The sequence below is a fragment of the Macaca fascicularis genome, chromosome 5, assembly GCF_037993035.2.
Source record: "Macaca fascicularis isolate 582-1 chromosome 5, T2T-MFA8v1.1".
In the NCBI taxonomy this organism is placed as follows: domain Eukaryota; kingdom Metazoa; phylum Chordata; class Mammalia; order Primates; family Cercopithecidae; genus Macaca; species Macaca fascicularis.
Genome location: NC_088379.1, coordinates 178613005 through 178632818, shown reverse-complemented (window position 1 = coordinate 178632818; position 19814 = coordinate 178613005). Strand labels below are relative to the sequence as shown.

The following is a 19814-nucleotide window of genomic DNA, read 5'->3' as shown; positions in this document are numbered from 1 at the left end:
TGCCATTCTTATCACTCATTTATTTTTACTTTGGAATATACAGTTTTTAAAATAAAAATATTTATGTGTAGTGAATTTATTATGGCTAATTTTAAATGAATTGATAAAGTTATTTTAATAATTGTTCAGTTATGATTTCTCATATCGTAAGTATTGATATGTATGTATATAACCCAAATAAAGAAGACCACTTTGGGATTCCACTTTCCTTCTTTCCTTTTCCATGTCATGTCTACAACATTCTTCCTATCAGCATTTAAATATATTCAAGGTCTAAAATACTCCTCATCCCACTTCCCCCCGATGCAGCTTGTTATCTCCTCTTCAAACCAAGCATTCTCCTTTCTTGTCTTCAGTTAACTCTGATAACTCACCATCCTCTATTCTGTTTTTGAATTGTGAAGTCATGCAGGGTCCTGAATTTTGGCCATTCAGGTCCCTTCTTGTCTTATTATGTCTTTCTTCCATCAATCAGTTCACCTGCTTTTATGCCTATACAAAAGCTCATCAATATTTATGCCTCTAAAGTATTTCATTTTATGCAGGAACATGATCTTTTTCTCCCCTATTTTTCATGTTGCTACAAACATTTAGTTGAAAGCAACTGCTGAAAAATTAAAATGCTTCATCCATTTTCTTTGAGGCTCTTTGAGCACATTAGGTAACATTAGATGGGGACAGTGGTTTAGATCCGAAGTTCTGCCAGTTGAGTTTCATCCTGGCATGTTTGCAATGGCTGATCAAGGGTATATAAAAGAGTTTGGAAAGGGCAGGCCCTTCCAATTTACATAAAAGGCTTAAGCTGCTGCTAGTGGAAACGAACTCTGTAAATGAACCAAAACAGTCTACTATGAAGATCTATACTTCCCTTAGATAAATTTATAAGTTTTCATTATCAGTAGCATAAATCACTCAAACCACATCAACTAAACCAAATTTTGTGTAAATTGTAATAAGGGGCCCAATGGCTGGAATAATTCTAGAGCAATTTAATTCATTAGAGCTGTTTAACTTGTTAGAGCTGTTTATCTTATACCAAAAGTTTTCCTCAATCTTGCTTTTATAAATGATCATTTCTTGGTTGTCAGATTTCCTGGGGCTCTATTGCATCAAATTCTACTCCTAGCCATCAATTTTAAAGCATTTCATCAGCTGGACCTACCAAATCTCAAGTCAGGATTTGGCAATCTCTGCTCTTGCCATTCCACCTCTCACGACTCTATCCCCCAAGTAGGGAAAACTTCATTTTTCAAATTCCAGCTGCTACAGTTATTCACCTCTTATGTATGTGGACTTCCATTAAAATGATTTAGACTCTTAAGGCTTGTTCTTTAAAGGGTAGTTTTCTCTAAGTACTATCTTTTAAAAATATGTAGTTGACACAAATCATCCCCGTATAAGTCTTGACTGCTGAAACTCTGAATATACCAAGCAAGCTCAGAAAAACAATGCCAGTAAATTATTTATTCTCTGTGAGAGTTGCTAAAATACAGGAGCTATAAGGAGCATAATTTTATTTTAAAGGTAGGAGACATGTCTGGGGAACATTTGGCACATGCACACACACACACACACACACACACACACAAAGAGATCTCAACGCAAGACCCCACTACACCATATATATATGTGTGTGTGTGTGTGTGTGTGTGTGTGTACATACATATGTGAATCTCTGTCTCTCTAAATACATATACACACACACATACATACATATATATGGTTTTACATGTGTGTGTGTGTATATATATATAGTGCTGTTTTTTATATATACATATATAATTATAAGGGAATGGTCTCGCATTGAGACAGGGACTCACTCTGTTGCCCAGGCTGGAATGCAGTGGTGCAATTGTGATTCACTGCAACCTCAAATTTCTGGGCTCAAGCGATCTTTCTGCCTTGGCCTCCCAAAGTGCTAGGATTACAGGTATGAGCCACTGTGCCCAGCCACTTGGTGTATTTCATAAGCTATTTGAAAACCACAGTGTGAGAAGAAAAAGATGAACACAATTTTTAAAGAGACTTCTAAGTGAAAAAGTGCCTTTGTGCTTTAAAATGCACCATTATATTTTACCTTCTCAGAATTACTGTGAGGTAGGTATCTTTTTGCTCTTTTAGCAAATAAGACAGTGAAACTGAAAGGTTCAGTAACATACCTAATATTACATATTACATTTGAAGTCAATCAGAATGATAATTTTGAATACTTTCCAATGCACTTTTTCTGTCTTTAATGTCACCTGTTCTACTAATAAGGATAAAGCCAAAACTTACTGTCCTAAGAAGGAAAAGGGTTAGCATAGTTCAGATTCTAGAAAAAAAGAGGTCCTGGTTCAATTGATTTCCAAGGTGACTTTTTTTAAGTCCATGATAAAATAAAAGTTTGCTTATTTTATTTCCCCAATACATTTCTATCCTCCTATATTCTCCATAATTTTCAATGGCATCTGCCTTACGCCATCCAACCTGGACATCTGGTGGTCACCCTCAACACTCTAACCTTTCCCTCACCTTCCAGGTTCAGTGGTTACCAAATCTGTTGATTTCACTTTGAAAAAGTAGTATATATAGACTTTTATTCTTCCTCTGTGTTCCAAGTCTGGCATCCTAAATCAGAGTCTCATGATCTCTAAACTGTCTGCTAACACATTCTCCTATGTTGTCCTTGTCTTCATTGTGTAATGTTCCATGTCCCCGATCATCCTCTTTACCATGCTAAGAATAATCTGAAAAACAAAACTGATGTTGTCCTGCATCCTCTAGTTAAACTTAGTTAATTGTCCAGTTGTCTACAGTATAAGGTCCAGAATGTTTTGGATGGAAATAAAACACCTTTCTGATCTGGCGGCTGCCTCTTTCTCATTGCACTTCTTTCTCCTCCTTCCTGTGCACTGCGAAGTCACACCAAATTATCAAGAGGTACAAGAATTTACCCTAATCTTTCTCAACTACTGCACACATTACTTCTTTTGTTCAGAATGCCTCTAATCATGTGGGAAACTCCTAGCTTAAATGTCCTTTACCCTTAGATGTTTCCTGGACTCTACTACTTGCCCTCTCTCCATTTCCCCTTCCAGAATTCAGTCCTTCCTCTTCTATCTCCTATAGAATTATAAATGCCTCTTTTTGTAATGAAGTTCATCTCTTCAAATGTAAGGTAAAAGGCAGATTCTATGCCCTACTTTTGTTTTTAGTTCCACTTAATAGAAACTTGTCATCTGAATGAAGAGAGAAAGGAGAAGAGTGCAGTGGTATAATTTTGAGCCTTTTGCAAACTCATATCTGAATTTGAGGTGTGTATATGATATGAAGGTGGAGATATGCAGCACATCATTGAAGCTTGTTTTCAAGAAACTGATTAATGCTGGAGATAGAGATTTAGGAATCATCCACGGTGATAGATGAGGCCATGAGTGTGGGGAAAATTTTAAGAAAAGGTAGTTAAGAATTGGATGCTAGAGAACATTGGTATAAAAGGATTAGAGAAGTCAGAGAAACTTAGAGAGATGACTTAGGAGTGCTCTGAAAAGTTGGAGAAAATAATATTGAGGAAGTCAAGACAGAATAGAGTTTCCAGAAAGAGGAAGTGTCTAATAAAGATAACTGAAAAATATTCATTAGTGTAGACATTCAGTTTAGTTATAATCTTAGTAAGAATATCACTTTTAAGGGTGGAGACAAAATTTAAGTAGCTGAGGAATAAAGATAAAAATGTTGAAATCATGAATTGTGATTTTTTTTTTTCATCTAGGATTTGTTAGTCTTAGAATTATAGTTTTGGGTGTATGGAGACACAGTGGTGAGAAAAATGTTAACAGTGTCTCTTGTAAGGGGAATGCTACTGGCCGTGGGGACAGGACAGGGTTCAGAGTGAGGGACTGGTGCCCAGCATCTCTGACCTTGTCCATTAGTGGCCCTTGTCATTGTGAAAGCCAAAAATTATCCCCATTGTTTCCTAAAGTCTGCACGTGGGAGAGTCCAACTCCTGGTTGAGAAAAGCTAATACCTGGGTTTGCTGTGACAACAGTAGCAGGATGCTACAGAGAGTTTTGGAATTTTCTTGACTGAGAAGTCTTTTAGAGGTGGAGGTTATCAGAAGCCTTTCTTTCCTAATCAAGACATATTATTAGTTTACTGTTAGACTACTGACAGCCTTTATCTTTCAGCCACTGCTCGTATCTCACAAAAAAGTTTTGATACTTCTTGCCTGTTTCCAGCAGCACTTTCACATCTGCTTCCTCATAAATATTTACATGTTTTGTTCTTAATACATCTTTAATGCTACTTTTCCTGTTGAAAGAACACCAATAGCAATTCATTATTTTTAACATAACCTTAATCTGTGTGAACATACAGGTGTTCATAAATGTAACTGTGTGTATATGGTAAAATCTATTTAAGATTTTTCTTGTTTATTCTTGTGTGAAGACATACTGTAAAATGTATGTAATATATTTTATTATGAACACACACTGCTCATTTCTACCTTTATACTTTCCTCATGCTGATGTCCTTCATGGAGTATCATTTACTCTTCTGCTCTATCCAACTTCTTCTGGTACTTAGAAGCCCTGCTCAAATAATTCTTCCAAAAGGCTTGCTGTACTGCCCTAGCACTGCTGTAGGAACTTACTACTTCAGTCATCTTAGGCAAACCCTGACCTCTTTGATCTTTGATTTCTGAAACTTTAAATATTATTATCAGCATGGCCTACATCACCCACATTAACTCTGAGGTTCAAATAAATTATTGTATGTAAAAGCAACTATGCAAATATAAAGCCTACTATACATAGTAAAAGCAAATTCATGAATCTTCTATTATTTCATGTCAACGATTTCAATATATCTTTTTCTATTTAGGAATACATTTCTTTTGGAGGTACACTTTGTCTGAGACACAGTTGTTTTGCCATTACCTTCAAACAGCATGTTATTTACTGAGTTGTCCAACAGGGTAGCAAAAAGCCGCCACAGATTTGACGATCCGTACAATTGCACATGAGAAACTGATAACAGACCACCAACTTACTTCATATTGAGACCAAACAGCTCTCAGATGGAAACAATGACTTTTGGTCATTAACAGCCCGATTAAACAGAAACCATTGACCCGGAGGTGAAAGGCTCCAATCCCCCATTCCCTATTCTTAGATCTGGGTAACCTATCCATGTGCTTTGCTTAATTACTTCACTCATTAATGGAATGCCACACTAAACTGCAGCATGTGTGTGTTCACACACACACGCACATGCACACACAGATGCATGTATCCCACCAGAGCAGAGCTTTGTATTTGTTGTCCAGTTTCTCAGCAATTTTTGGAGATAATCTAGGGAATTTGTGGCTTTGCTTAAGCCACACATATCACACAGGGAAATACCTGGAACACTGAAAGGATGTTTAAAAAGATCAGAGGAGATTACATTATAAAATAATATTTATACTACTCACATATACCAACATAGTCCTAAAATGATTAGGGCCATGTTTCAGGTTTCAGAGTGAGGCATTTCTGGCAGGAATGAGTTATTGCAGCACTAAGAGCCCCATGGCTGCTGAAAGACTACCAGCCTGTGATAGGTTTGTGAACTGATAGGGTCTTTTTTTCCCTTTCTCCAGATGAGTGCTATCAAAAACACAGTAAGAACCTTAGTATATTGCTGTATAGCACTACGGGGGATATATTCACATGAAGTGATTATCTCTGATAGTTCTGGACAATCTAAAGATACATTACATTTTCCTAATAATACTTACCTTCTTTTTGATATGATGTTTTAGAAGAACAGCTTGAGCTTATAATCAGTACAATTTATCACCTATCCCCAAAGTGCCCTGCCGTTGAAATGCCTGACATATATATTGGGTGTCATGGATTTAGCAAAAATTGAATTATAAATTGCCCTGCCAGTTTTTGCCTCTGGAAATAATGAAAAAGTAAGCTAAAGAAATGTTCTCCTAAAGGATTTGCTTTTAAAGCGACTACGAAGAAAGAAACAAGCAATATGAATTCCCAAAATATTATCTCTCTGAGCATAGATTATTTAGACAACTGAGAAAATATAACAATAGCGTTAAGAAAAAGTGTAAATTCCACTTCCAGGAAACAAAAGCAGTTGTAATATAATATTCATTTGAAACGATGGAAGAATTTGATGTTTAACAATCTCAGGGTCCACTTAAAACCAAATCAAACGTCATGCAAAATTCTTTTTAGAGATTATAATTTATTATTATAAATGAAATGATGTCCTATTGGAGTTAATTACTTACTTTAGTAATTAGCAGTCAAAATAGGTTTATTGCTCAGCATCACTCAATTCATTCAAACGTTATTTAATATTCTTATGAATAATTTTATGTGAGCTTTTTACTGTATGCTCATTGTATAAAACTGGGACATGCAAAAGCTTATAAAGAAAAACTAAATTTTATGTCTCCACTCAAATTTGGGGTAAATTTTTCTAGCATTTTTTCCTCTGCTGTATGATTTCAAACAAAATTATGTGTATACTTTGTATGTACTTTTAGATGTGTTTTTCCTACCCAAATATAAGCCATTATATTATATGATATTAAAAATATGTTATTTAATGCCATATGAAAGTATACTCACTAAAATATTTCTCTATTTTTGAACATTGTGTTTTTCTAACTTTTGACTATGAAAATAATAAAATGTATTTATATTTAATCTATGCTTCAGTTCTGACTATTTGCTTAGAAATAGAATTACTGGCTGAAAAATCTGAAAGTTTTAGAGTTACTTGATAATATTTTCAAATATCTTTTCTTAAAGATTACATTGCCTTTCCTCCCAATAGCAGCCAGTATGACTGCCAGTAACAGAAAGCCTTATCAAATTTAAATTTTTTAAGCTTTTGTCATTGTGGTAGGTAAAATATTTTATTTTTTTAATTTGAATGTTTAGATAGCAAAATGGAGGTTCTTTTTTTGTATTTGTTTACTGGCTGTTTGAAGTTTTCCTATGAATTGCCTTCATAGTGATCTTTACTTTTATTGAAATGAGTGATTTCTTTAAATTTACTCTTTGTTGAATCCATGTTTCAATAATTTTTTTCTCTTAGTAATATCTTACAGTAGATATCATAATTGATGATATAGGGTATTTTTCCATTATATATATTTATAGTTTTTTAAGAACATGGTTTTAATGTTCTGAAAGAGGCTGCATCCTTATTTAAGTATGCTTATTACATTTTTTTATATTTGTAAAAACGAGCTTGATCTTTCAAAATTTCAGTCATTTTAGGACTTATTTCAGTCCCATTCACTGGGAGAGAAGGAAGATCTCACAATTCACTGATATTTTCCAATTGGTAACATTTTATAAAGTCATTTTATTATTTTCCTCTGACATTAGCCTCACTAATGCACTTAATGTAGGTAGAAGCATTTTCAATAAGGTTATTTTGGAAACTTACAGAAGCACACAACATATATAATATGCTTATTACTAGTATTCTGTATACGTTATAGGCTCAGCTGTTCATAAAGACCTTGGAAGTTTCAAAGAGTCTTTCCCAGTCATGCTAATGTCAAAAAAATTAGAGAGAAGTGAGGGTCCAGTCTGTGTGTGTATTCTCTTGCATCCTAATGCGAAAGGTGGAAATATGAAATTAGAAATGTAATAATAACAGCCCCAAGTAGGAAGAAAAACAAAGTACTGAAAAATAGTTAAAATCTGCATCCCTTTTTTCTTCTCAGATAAATGTAAAATGCATCTACTGGGATTTGACATTATTCTGTACTTACTTGCTGAAGGGCCTTGGGCATATTGTTTCACTTTTCTCTGAAACCCAGTTTTTTCATTTATAATATTGGGGCTTTTAAAAAAATCCACTTTACAAAGCTATTATAACTATTAAAGAAATGTATATAAGGATTCTGACACTTAGAATAGGTTTTACTGTATATTAGATGTTCAAGAAATGATGGCAACTACTGCTGTAACTACTACAATTTCTACTACAACGCTACTACTGCTACTATTTCTATTTGAATTTCTTAATTTATTTGAAATGTTCATTTGGCTATCTCAATAAAAATACTTTAAAATTTATATAAAATCTTCGAGTTTTATAGTTCTTTTCTAAAATATCTCACTTGATCTTTACACGATCCTTGTAGAATAAGCAGGAAAGGGGTTACTATCTCAGTTTTATAGACATGGAAACTAAGTTTCAGAGGCAATCAGTGGCAGGACTAGACCCCAAATTTTTGTAATTTAATTTAGCCCTGCTTCCATCACCACTTCATCATCCATCCATTCCATCACCTCCTGAGGAATTCAAAAGAAGCCAAACAAGGTCAATATTAGAATGCAAGACTTTTCTTTCTGTTCAGTATTCTTCTTTACCTCTTTTGCTACCCCACTCATCAAACAAATGCCATTTGAGTTCTAGGAAAAACATATGTTCTTCTCAAGGTGAACAATGTAAATGAAATGCATGGAGGTACAACAGCCCTTATGAGAAGCGTTAGTCATTAATGCTGAAGGTTAAATAGGGTCAGCTGCTGCCATGAAATCCAGATGCCTTTGGGTGACTAGCTCTTCCCTAAAGCTTACGGCGACATAGCTCTATATGTCATTACATTCAGATTTTGTCAATGCAAACCTCATTGGCCTGTCTCTGAATCAAGTAGTCCATGTCTGTACCACGAATTGCCCAAAGGTGGATTTTTCAATACAATGTTAAGTTCAAATTTCAAGTTTTTTAAATCATTGCCTTTATTGGTGATTTTAAGTAGGCAAAATGACGAAGGCGGGATACTTGACTACATTTCTGAGAGTTCAAACTCCTTCCATGGTTGGAGAAATGAGCCTCACAGGGCACAGAAGCTCAACTCTGCTTCTAATGCCATCACGGCCTCTTGATCTTCCAGGAGGTAAGATTTCTCTCCAGAGAATTATGAATCAGATATTCAAAGTAACATCTCAGAGACAGTGCAAACCACAAATCTGCTAACTCATCTCTTCTGGGTTTACGTATGGTATGACAGACAAGGAATTCAGACCTACATAATAAAAGTAGCCAATATATTCTTGCTAATGGTGGACTTGCTGCCGCTGGAATTACTGTACTAAATAAATGCTATAAAAAAAGTCTCCTGGACTTCATTTTGTTCTGGCTGACTTCCTGGCTTTCCAAAATAGTGATAGAAGTCAAGACCCAAAAGGGAGACTAGAGCCAAAAAAGAAGGAGGATACATGTCACACAGACATAACACAGATCAGCTAAGCCCACCTTCACTTAACAAACACTAGATAGTGAAGGCAGAAAATAGAACCATCAAACCTTATAGAATAAACTCAGGCAATTTCAAACAAACATGTAGACATGGGAAGTGCAGTGTGTATGTTCATACTATTTAATTCTTTCCTTTAAACTGTAAATCTGCAAACAAATAACTACAGAAATTGCTTTTGATCACAACAAATCTTGTCTGACTTGCACTTGGGGTCTAAGGCTGTGACACCGAATGTAAATGTGTTTTCTCTTCCCTTTCAGACCTGGGCTTTGCTGGGAACAAGAGCTTCAAATCAGACTCTTAGGTTTTCCTAAAAAGACTGCTGCAAATAAGGTAAACCACAACAAAAGTCGAAAAGCAATACTAAACTTCACAGAAAATAATATCTCAACCTACATGCAATCTTCATAACTTCGTCTTACTTGCTGCTTATGATTTGAAATTATCCCTTTCTGACAGTCAAATGCCATGTCAGTAAAACAGTTCTGGTGCCGCTTCCATTTATGAGGCTAGAATTTTTTTTATCTCTAGCCTCTCAAATTGGTTAAAATGTATTTATTTGGCTCACAGGGCATTGTTTACTTAAGGGAGACAATATTTTAAATACAGAAAGAGCAAAAGTAATTCTAACTGTTGAATACCTTATAGTTTGGTAAAATGTATGGCAAACCCTCATGTGTATAAATTCATATGGAATAAAGATACTGATGTCTTCAAAAGTAATACGAAATGTGGGAATATAAAGTTGTTTAGTGAGGCTGACTGTTAAGTCTGTAGCAGAGGGTTTGAGAGCATCAGTTTGTTTTTGTTTTTGTTTTTGTTTTCATGCAAACAGATATCTTACAGAGTGCATCAGTTTTGATTCGGACCCTGCAATTTCTATTGTTCCCCTTCTGCTTTTATCCTCCTTCTTGGTCTCCACACCCCCACCATTCCTCATCCCACACCTTTAAATGCTAGAATTCCTTTAAATTCGGTCTATATTCTAATCTTTCTCAAATCTATCTGATCATACGAAGCAACAAAAGTGCTTATTAAAAACACATTGAGCTGGGCATGGTAATGGGCACCTGTAGTCCCAGATATTTGTGAAGTTGAGGCAGAAAGGTCGCTTGAGCCCAGGAGTCTGAGACTGTAGCACATTATGATCCTGCCTGAATAACCACTGTACGCCAGCCTAAGCAACGTAACGAGATATCGGTCTCTAAACAAAACAATACAGATTGCCACTTCTCCACACTGGAAACTTTTACTCAGTAGGTCTGGGGTAGAGTTTAGGAATGTGTATTTTAAATAATTGCCCAGGGATCCCTATGATCCAAGAAGTTTGGAAGCACTGCACAAGGCCATCTTATTCATCTCTCTGGTTTTAGAAATCATCTACATTCTGGGGATGTCTAAATTTACAGATCCTATCCAGACATCTCTTATATATCTATTTGACAACTTTGCTTAGATGTCCTGTATGCATCCTAAATTTAACATGTCTAAAACTTATCTGAGGATTATCTGCCCCATATTTACTCCATTTCAGTCTTTCTTTTCTCTACAAATGACACTAGAATCCACCTGGTTACTAAAAACCTTATAGCAATCATTGACACCTCTTTCATGCTTAACTCCTCCATCTAAACCATCACCAAGATCTGTGAACCACACGTCCAAAACATATGGCACCCATCCACTCTCATCTTTCACATTTTCACTGCCGCTGCCCCTGGAAATAAGTCAACACTTTTCTTGCCTGAAGTACTGTGATAGCCCCTTGATTTTTCTCCCCTATTTTACTCTTGTTGCTTTCCTACTCGTTCTCCATGCAGCAACCAGATGATCTTCTTAAAATGTAACTTGGATCACTCCTTGCTTAAGAATCTTTAATGAAGTTTCTTAGTACTTAGGATATATTCCAGTTCTTATCCCATGTTGGATGAGTTACCCCATTTACCTCTCCAGCCACATCTCGTGCTATGCTTCTACTCACCGCACTCTGGGTTGTTTCTCTCCAACGAATCGTTAGTAAGCACCTAGTCTTAGTCTCACTTAAATGTCATTGCCATAGAGAAGCCTTCCCTGACCACCATTCCCTCAAACTAAATTACCATGTCTCTCAGAATCTCTTGTGCTTTTTTTTTCTTCTTAATGGTTGTATGTTTGTTATTTGTTATTTTGGTAATGTGTTTAATGCCTATTTATCCCACTAAACTAAATACCCTTGAAATCAGGAGTCATTCATATTTTACTAATGACTTACCTACCAGTGTTTGATAGGTTTGGTGCATATTAAGTTCTCAATAAGTGCTTTTTGAATAAATAGTGATTGTTAGGTATTGAAGACACTTAAGGGAATAAAAAATAATAATAATCCCTGCTTATAGGGAGTTAACATTCCATGAGGGAGCTATTATTACCTGGGGTATTAACATTTTTGTGACAAAGAAAAATGGAAGGAATTTTGTGTTTTGTTTTGTTTTGTTTGAGACAGAATTGCAACCTTGCTGCCCAAGCTGGAGTGCAATGGCACAATCTCTGCTCACTGCAGTCTCTGCCTCCCAGGTTCAAGCGATTTTCCTGCTTCAACCTCCCAAGTAGCTGGGATTACAGACACGCGCCACCACGCTCAGCTTATTTTTTGTATTTTTGTATTTTTAGTAGAAATAGTTTTGTCTCAGCAGGTAAGCCAGGTTGGTCTTCAACTCCTGACCTCAGGTGATCTGCCTGCCTCATCCTCCCAAAGTGCTGGGATTCTAGGCATGATCCACTGCACCCAGCCAAAAATAGACATTTTTAATACAAAAACAAAACAAAACAAAACACTTGAACAACATGAAAACACGTTTTAAAACATTCATTTGTTCTCTGTAATAGTGGTAATTACTGATCGTGTCAGCATCTGTACCATTTTGATTATTTTAAAACTTGTAAATGAATAGAAATTTCTAAATAATTTGTGTGTAGAAACTATTTAGAAGAGATTTTAATTGTATTCCCAACTACTCCAGTTGGATGATTGATCCTAACCTCAAGAGATATTCTTCAATTGTGCAGGGTTGAGCCCTAGCTGAAGGCCTCATGCTTCCATGCCCTTTGTTTGTCCACCCACCAACAAGCCAGAGTGAGGGGAAGCAAAGACAGCAGCATTTACCTACAGAACCCTTTGCTGGCAGGAGCAAAAATTGATAGTGGAACACATGAGGGCAGTTCCACAAGGTCCTTGCATGAAGAGTTGGATTTGTCAAGAAAAATATGATTCTTTAGTGAGCAAGAAAGAAAACAAGACAATTTAAAAATATCTAGATTAAAGATGAGCATGTCAATTTCAGGTGAGTCATGAGCTTATGGAACTAAATTAACAGAATTCTCAAAAAACTTACCACTTACTCATATTTTACTAAAACAACTAAACGTTTTACAAAAATTTTAGAAAAGGGAGAAAGCCTGTATGTACAAACCCTAGAGTGTGTTTAGTGTGAACTCCAGGTCTATAGCAATGTAAATCATACAACTGTAGCCAACTAATACCTCATGGGAGAAAGGAACCCAAAATGTCATTTTAAATCAGAAACCAGAGTCAGGTGTGGTGGCGTGCACCTGTAGTTCCAGCTACTGGGGAGGCTGAGGTGGGAGAATTGCTTGAGCCTGGGAGATTGAGGCTTCAGTGAGCCATGAGTGTGCCAGTGCACTCCAGCCTGGGCAATAAAGCAAGACCCCTGTCTCAAAAGTAAATAAATAAAATTAAAATAATTAGAAACTAGTAAATATGGTCCATTTGAATCTGAGATTTTCCTTACACTCTAAAGGAAAACATTGTTCAGCTTTTGATTGCCTTGGAAGCACAAGGTCCTGCATAAAAATGTCAGCTGCAGATTTCTAAGCAAATGTTCCTTTTATAATATGGTGCACATCATAATTCCTTTGTCCTGGTCCTCCCTGAAAAAGAGGGGGAGTATAACCCACTAACCAGCAGCTAAGCACTCTTTTATTCAAAATGCAGAAAAAGAAGGAAAGAAAGAAAGAATAACCCACTAACCAGCAGCTAAGCACTCTTTTATTCAAAATGCAGAAAAAGAAGGAAAGAAAGAAAGAAAGAAAGAAAGAAAGAAAGAAAGAGAGAGAGAGAGAAAGAAAGAAAGAGAGAGAGAGAAAGAGAGAGAGGGAGGGAGGGAGGGAGGGAGGAAGGAAGGAAGAAAGGGAGGAAAGACAACCACAACAAAACAAGATATTCAGAGCAAAGGTTATGCCCTGAATTGATAATTTCTTTGTATTTCTCTAGTCTTTTAAAATATCTCCAGGTACATCCTTTTTGCAAATAATTAAATGTCAGTTAGTAAAATCACTGTAAAGGCATTTTCCTTCAATAAACTAATGCAATTCAGCCCCTAACGTACAAACACTGGTTAACTTTTACTGTGCACATTATCTCATGATTAGTACAAGCAAGTGTGAAATTCTAATACTTAGTCCTATTTTGTTTTAATAGAGAAATACTCATTGCACTAAGAAAGTTATTTAAAAAGAATTCACTCCTCTAAAAGCCCGTACACGTCTGGTTCTTTCCTTTTCCTCAGAACTTATCTATTCTCACATTAAGGTAAAATTTGCCAATTTCCAGACAAGAGTTAATTTTGCTAAAAATATTACAAGCATTTGAAAAAAAATCTACTGTAAAAATGTTCAGATCCTTAACCAAGCAGCATGAACAACATCACCGCCATAAACAATCATTTAAGGGCTATCTTTTAGTTAACTCCAAAAGCACAGGGAAACTTTCATCTCTATTCTGTTCCTCTGTCCCCACATTGACTGAAAAAGGAAATATATCTTAACATAATATTATTATGCCTTCTACTCATGATAGTGGCAACTTTAAGATAAGTGTGCATAATTATTTTGTCCCAGGGAGGCCTCTCTAATCCAGCAGATCCTACAGAGGGGACATTCTTTCATCAGCTCTTACATTTGCCTCAGCTGTACACTAGGAAATTAGAAAATGTTGCATCAATCATTCCTACCATTCAGCTAGCCAAGAGGAAAATAATCCCAGATAAATAAAAATGCAACTCATGCCTGTGAGTTGCCAAAACACATAAACAACAACAAAGAGTACTCTTCATAATTTGTTATTAATAATATTAGTATTTTTCCTCTTCCTCTAAAGGATTCTTCATAAAACTAATCTTCATGATTTCTCTTATGACCCCACATCTTTCTTCGATGAACCAGAAGCCCAAAAACAAACTAGTTAGATGTGGGCAAGAATACCCTTATGTTTATGAAATTTAAAAATATGTATATTGATACTATTCCCATCCAGAATAAAGAATGAAAATACACTTACCAAAGAACACCTCAGAGGTATGGCTAAACTCCCAAATGATGTTAATAATTAAAGGAAACAAAAAATGTGTGATTCCACTTGAATTCAACTCTGCTGAAGACACAGTTGACATTAAATGTAGCCATTTTAACAGCCAGTTGCCAGGTATATTTGTCCTATGTCCAAGAACAAATATGCTATATATTTTTTTCCAATATCTATAGTACTCTAGTTGTTCTTACCAATGAAGAATGATGATTGGAAGGTGGCATGTGTAGGCAACACTAGACCCACCTAATTTTTCAGATTCTAAGTATTGTCAAACCTGTGAAGCAAACTTTTATAAATGATATCCAGGTAAAAATTTGAAATGCCAATTACATGAGTACAATGAATTGTTCCATTTCAGAAAAGAAAATGTAACATTTGACACCTTAACGGTTAAATAAATTTTAATTCATGAAAGAAAACATCCTCAAGTCCCTCTTTAAATGAAGGAAGGAAGGAATGAGGATAAGAGGAGAGTACCTGAGATTTCATGACTGAGAAGGGCTTTTATAGTGTGGCTAACACAAAATGGTTATGATATACACCGTTAAATGATATGATCTTAAGGCAAAAAACAAACAAACAAACAAAAAAGCCTAGAATGAAAACTGTACAAAAAAAGTCTTAAATAAAAAGCCTAAGTCAAAACTGTGCATGGAACACGATACTAATGTGTTTACAAATGCACAGTACCCTAGGTAAATGCATCCATGATCAGGATGATTATCTTTAGAACATCACATTATAGTTGTTTTTGTTTCTTTTAACTTTTTTTTTTTTTACAATGAGCATATTTTATAGTGAGAAAACAAAACAATAAGGCTAATTTTCTAATGGGCATTTTTCTTGTCATCAAGAAATTATTTGTATTGAATACCATAACATGTAATAGCATAATAGTATCATTATAATTGTTACCCTATCATCACTCATGCTCCAGAAATGATATTGAAGTCTTGGCGACCCTAGAAGTGGAAATTATTCATACCAGATGGAATAATAAGGAAATTCTCATATGAGGGAGAATTTAGAATTGGTTCTAAAGAATGAGAAGAGTACTTACTTTCTGTTTGTAGAAAGGGCATGGTGAGAACACCCTGGTCAAGAGATGTGTTTAAGAAGTGTGATTAATTTGACATGCTTGGAGAGGGAAGTCAGATAGTCAAAGGTCTTGTAAGCCACCTTTACATCATAATAGCTGACATTTAAAAAAATTCCAGACTATGTATCGGATGCCATTCCAATACTATAACTTACTTTTCATCTTATCTAATTTTTGACATAACGCTGGGGGGTAGGTACTCATCCACATTTTGTAGATGAGATGCTAAGGCAGATTGAGTAAGTAATTTACCCAGGATAACATTAAACAGTTCCATTAAACGATACCAGTTTAGTGAGAATATTAAGGATCAAATGTATGTACCAGATTCACATTCATTGAACAAGTAGAACTACTTGTTCATTCTTTATTAGAAGTTTCCTATTGTTGTCTCACCCTACACACCATTTTCGAACTCAAAAGCCCAAAGCTGTTATCATTTTTCCATCACTGACTATTCTTTCTCTTTTGCCATCCATACATTATCATTTCACTGAGAGTTTCCTACATTTGTCCTTGTCTTCTCTTCTTCCCATCTCCACTCAGGTGTAAGTGGCCTAGCAGGAATGAAAGACTGTGCTGTGTGTATACAAAGCTGGACCGCTGCACTGTTGCCTCCCTGGAGAACTTTATGCTTTACCCTGGAAGCACCCTATCTTCAAAGCAGGGGTGTTTGAGAATTCATTTCCATAACAGTGTGAAGCACATCGAGAAAGACTGTATTGAAACTTCCAGATAGAACTTAGGAGGACCCAGACCGAGCAGTGGCTGTGAGTATGAAGAGGCAATGGGATGTAGGACCTCAGACAGATCCAAGATATATGCAGCAGTGGGGATCAACAGCATTGTATAGATCCTTGATGTTAGAAGGAAAAGTGAGATGAATGACGATGATATGCACTGAAAAAAAAAAAGAAAAGAAAGAGAGAAAAAAAAAGAAAGAACTTTTATTTTAGGAAAACATTTTTCAAACTAAATGGCCTAAAGGACTTCAGAGTGATTACAGATGCTATTAGGGTGACCTCATTTACACCAAGAAAATATCCAGAAAAGACTTTCTTTTTGCACCATCATCCATCAAAATTATCTATATAAAGTACATCCTAGAAAAAAATGTGCAGAATTAAAAAGAAGGCACACATGCTGCCTGACCTCAAAGAGTTTAAAAGCCTGGTTGAGAGAGAGATTATGAACAGAGAAAGCATGAGGTAGAGGAGAAAGAATACAAGGAACAGGAGGCACTTTAAAACAAATGAACGAATGTATGTCCTCCCTTGTACCAGACAGGATTTATGGCGTATCCGTGGTTGCAACCAGGGAGGTATTCCAGGAGCTGCAGCATATATAACTGCTTTTAAAAGCCTGGAGGAAGGAAAAGACAAGGTTTACTTGAGAGATGGTAAGTTTGACTGTAATGGAGATCTCAGGAAAAGAGGCTGGAAGTGAGTCTTGAGAGGAGAAAGCTTGTGAAGGATCTTGAAGGCGGAATTAGGAGTTTGAGATGTGGGCAAAGAAAATTCATTGAGAAAGTTTGATCAAGGCAAAGAATCTCATTGAAGTAGCCCCTTGAAAAGAGGGCCTGTGGGTCTGACGAAGGACTACCCAGAAAAGGCAGAAAGTGGAGGCATGATCCAAGCACAGGAGAATTCACGCCTAGGCTCCATGGTATCATGAAGAGGAAGAATGAGACTAAATTAAGAGGTGTTTCAAAGAAAGAATCAATAGGAAACCAGTTGCATTTAGGGTTAAGAAGAAGAAAGAGTCAAAAAAGAATCCTGGAGCTATGTACAGGTTATAAAATTGGAAATCATATGCTAGAGTCAATCAGTTCTCATGTCCTTTCATTCCTTTCCCCCAATGCAGTACCCTGCTGTCTCTGTGAGGGTAGAGTTTTGGACATTCCTCAGTTAGAACCTGAGTTTATGTTGTAAATTGGTACTATTGACATGGAAATGCATTCACAGTATACAATTATTAGTTTGTTGTTTTTGTTTTTGTAGAGATGGGGTCTCTCTATCTTGCCCAGGCTGGTCTCAAACCTCCTGGGCTCAAGTGATCCTCCCATCTCAGTCTCCCAAATTGCTGGTATTATAGGCATGAGCCACAGCACCTGGTCATAAGTTATTTTTAAAATAGTTAAGTTCAGTTTTTAATCCTTTGAGTCTTATAATGGTGTTTGATCTCAGAACAGTAAAATGGTGATTGGACCAATATCTTTAGCAACAGAAAAGCCAACAGTTGTACAAGCTGTAGATTTCTTACTCTTAAACAAAATACTACTTCCTTATGAATCTTAGTATGTTTTTACTGCTATAACAAAATACTGAAGACTGGATATTTCATAAAGAACAGAAATTTATTTCTGACAGTTCTAGAGGCTGGGAAATCCAAGACGAAGGTGCCAGCAGATTCAATGTTTTTTTAGGTTTTTTTGTTTGTTTGTTTTGTTTTGTTTTTTGAGACAGAGTCTCATTCTGTCCCCCAGGCTGGAGTGCAGTGGCACGATCTTGGCTCGCTGCATCCTTTGCCTCCTGGGTTCAAGCGATTCTCCTGCTTCAGCTTCCCAAATAGCTAGGATTACAGGCGTGTGCCACCACACCCAGCTAATTTTTTGTTATTGTTGTATTTTTTTTAGTAGATATGAGGTTTCACCATGTTGGCCAGGCTGGTCCCAAACCCCTGACCTCAAGTGATCCACCCGCATTGGCCTCCCAAAGTGCTGGGATTACAGGCGTGAGCCACCGCTCCTGTCCAGATTCAATGTCTTGTGAGGGCTGATGTCTGCTTCCAAGAGATGCTATGTGAGGTGTCTCACATGGCAGAAGGCAGAAGGCTAAAACACTAGGGTATTCCCTTCAACCTCTTTTATAAAATCACTAATCCATTCCTGAGGACAGAGCCCTTGTGACTTAATACTTCTTAAAAGTCCCCACCTCTTAACACCATCATCTTGAGATCTAAGTTCTAACATATGAATTTTGGAGGGACACACACATTCAAACCATAGCACCGTGGAAGCAAATGTTGTCCCAAGGTCTTAGAATAGTGATGTTGGGTTGAATTTCTGAACTCACAAAACTGCCATTATAAGTCCATTTTAGTGCCAATCTACATAAAAATAAAAATTTTAATAATTAATTTGCCCTAGTGCCTTTTAATAATCAAAAATTAGGGAAAGATAAATTATCTATTAGAGAAGAATGCATATTCCTAGTTCCTCTTGGTATCATATGAACTTTCCCACAAAAAACTCTGTCCTCTCTTTGTTACCTATAATCCATGAAGAAGACTGCCTTGTCTAATATGCAAGTTTGAAAGAAAGGGATAAGATGCTTTGTCTCAGCTTCTGAGCCTCATTCTCTGATATGAAATCAGCATGACTGCTGGAATCGTGAGTTCTGATCTGCTCTGAGCCATCTGCCTTGCAGAGGACAGTAGTCATCCAGGCAGATACAGACCTGGTCCTATTGGGTACCTATTGGGTATGCCTGGATACACTCTAGACACACCAAAAATATTTTTGCATATACCACCCAAATAAAAGTTTTAAAACAATGTGTGAGACTCTGTGAAATTTTTTAAAATTCTATATTTTTTTTAAATTTCCAGTCATAACCCTCTAGATTGATTTCACAACCCACTAATGGGCCTTGATTCAAAGTCTCAAAGCACATCCCAGGCTCTTCCTGCCTTGCCCCATTATCTAAGGAGAATCTTCCTAATTCAAGTCTCTTCCACCTCACACCCTGATAGTTCCAGAATCTAGGTTTCCTCCCCATCACCACTTCTGGAACATTGGCACATGTTCTAATAATTTCTCATTTCTCACCAAGACTATTGTAATAGTACAAATAGGAGTAATCAAATGCTAATAATAGTAAATCTAGAACCCACATTCATTAAAAGCCTACTACATACCAGAGGCTGTTCTTGGAGCTCTTCATGTAGCAACACTTTATTGAATCCAAACAACAACCTAGGCTATTCTCTCCACACGGGTCCTCTTGCCTCCAGACATGCTGACTCTTTCCTCCATCTGTGCTCCCTCCATACTACTTTCAGTATGATTC

At 36.4% G+C, this 19814-nt stretch overlaps 1 long non-coding RNA gene across 1 annotated transcript; it reads left to right on the top strand.

Annotated features, from left to right (window-relative positions):
* The first annotated feature begins 9538 nt into the window (after nucleotides 1-9538).
* Nucleotides 9539-17565, top strand: LOC141410369 (uncharacterized). Its single transcript, XR_012435299.1, has 2 exons — nucleotides 9539-9613; nucleotides 16291-17565. It is a non-coding gene; the product is annotated as an uncharacterized lncRNA (long non-coding RNA).
* The last annotated feature ends 2249 nt before the right edge of the window (nucleotides 17566-19814 follow it).